The sequence below is a fragment of the Quercus suber genome, unplaced genomic scaffold (assembly GCF_002906115.3).
Source record: "Quercus suber isolate HL8 unplaced genomic scaffold, Cork oak 2.0 scaffold_2096, whole genome shotgun sequence".
Taxonomy (NCBI): domain Eukaryota; kingdom Viridiplantae; phylum Streptophyta; class Magnoliopsida; order Fagales; family Fagaceae; genus Quercus; species Quercus suber.
In genome coordinates, this window is record NW_027071439.1 from 1 (window position 1) to 1,604 (window position 1,604).

At 33.5% G+C, this 1,604-nt stretch overlaps 1 long non-coding RNA gene across 1 annotated transcript; it reads left to right on the top strand.

Moving 5' to 3' along the window:
• Nucleotides 1-6: 6 nt before the first annotated feature.
• On the top strand, nucleotides 7-1,146 carry LOC136066128 (uncharacterized). Its single transcript, XR_010627612.1, has 2 exons — nucleotides 7-633; nucleotides 760-1,146. It is a non-coding gene; the product is annotated as an uncharacterized LOC136066128 (long non-coding RNA).
• The last annotated feature ends 458 nt before the right edge of the window (nucleotides 1,147-1,604 follow it).

Sequence of the window (1,604 nt, forward strand, 5' to 3'; positions counted from 1 at the left end):
TGTTATGCCTTCCATTTGAGTATTGTGTTTGTGTCCATTCGTGGCAAAGCAACTATAAGTATCGGCCCCCGTAAAAGATTTAAGATTCATTCATAACTGATGATATTTGTTGACAGCTCAATGAAACAAAAATAGAAAAGAGTAAACCCAATAGAGAAAGTGGTCACGTACTCTTGCTCTTCTGGAGGAATGAAGCTTGATTTTGAGATGTCTATATGGTTGGTATGTGTGTGTGTGTGTGTGTAGCTTTTAGCTGTTTACCAAAGGAAAGCTAAGGGAACTACAAGTACAGTTAATTAATAGAAATGTAGAATTTAGGTTCTGGGTTTTGCACTTGAGAAATCATAGTTGTATTGTTGGGCCACTCAGCCTATTTTTCTTTTCTGCTAAATCTATCGGTTGATCTTGTGATCAACACAATGGAAAATATTTTTGTCAACTTTAACCCTCAGAGTCCACGAACTCATTATTTTTATGGAAGTAATGATAAAAAGTTTATTCTATGGTTTTTATAGAAAATCCTATTATTAACAAACTCTTGACTTTATGAATTTTGCTTCTTTGTAACCACAGATTGCAAAATGCCTGTAGTTGCTGCTGTAGAGGGTTGGAGGTGGCTTAGAATTTGCGCTGGTTTGTGTTTGTTGTTAGGCAATAGCAGTTTCCTTTATTTTACTCTCTTTTTTTCCTCTCTGCCCTTAATGAACTTGATTGTCAGAATCTTCGCTCAATTTCCTTATTCCAATGAGCCCTTTTCAGGGATGCTAAGCATGTGTTGCAACACCAAGAACTTAAGTTGGCTTGCCTGAGCTGACTCTTGTACATGAACACATGCAGACAATGGTGTTTTGTTTGCTTGATGTCTCTTGGGTGACAATGCCTAAGCAAGTGGTGGAGTTGCTGGTACACTAAATTGAAAAAGGAAAACATCAAGAAAATATTTACTTGGTAATAGTACTGTAAACATCCTTCCTTGACCACACCATTCAAAATGGTAACCAGATGATTTTAATTGCAGAATTTATGTTGTTGGTGAATGAATTCTCCTTTTGAATATGCTCTATTATGTTTTGATAACTTGAAACAAATGACAACTATCTTTTACAATATCCAGTTATGTGTTCAATTGATGAACTTGTTTTTTAATTTGTGATGCAATTTATGTGTTCGATTCATGAAGTTGTTTCTAATTTGTAATGCAAGCAGTTTCTCTTTTGTACAATAGCAATTCTATGTTACTTTAATCAGTTTGTTCTTATTTACTTTAATTCTTTGAAAGTGTCTCAATTTCTAATATTATAACCATTCCTTTTAATTACTTTCGTGCTTGTTTATTGGTCAATTACAAAGTAATAATTGTTCAGGGGATTTGAAATCGAGCTAAAAATGTTGTAGAAGAAAGATAAATCTGAAGCCATTTTTAAGATTGAGTAGGATTTGGCGTAAGTTCAACATTTCATTACCCACTCAAAGGAATTCAATGAAGATGAAATTAGGCACATAAAGGAAGACAAATAGATAAAATATTGCTATAATGTAGTATTACTTTGTCTTCCAATATAAGCAAATGAAGTGGAAAAAATATGCGCTCTTGTAAATTCACT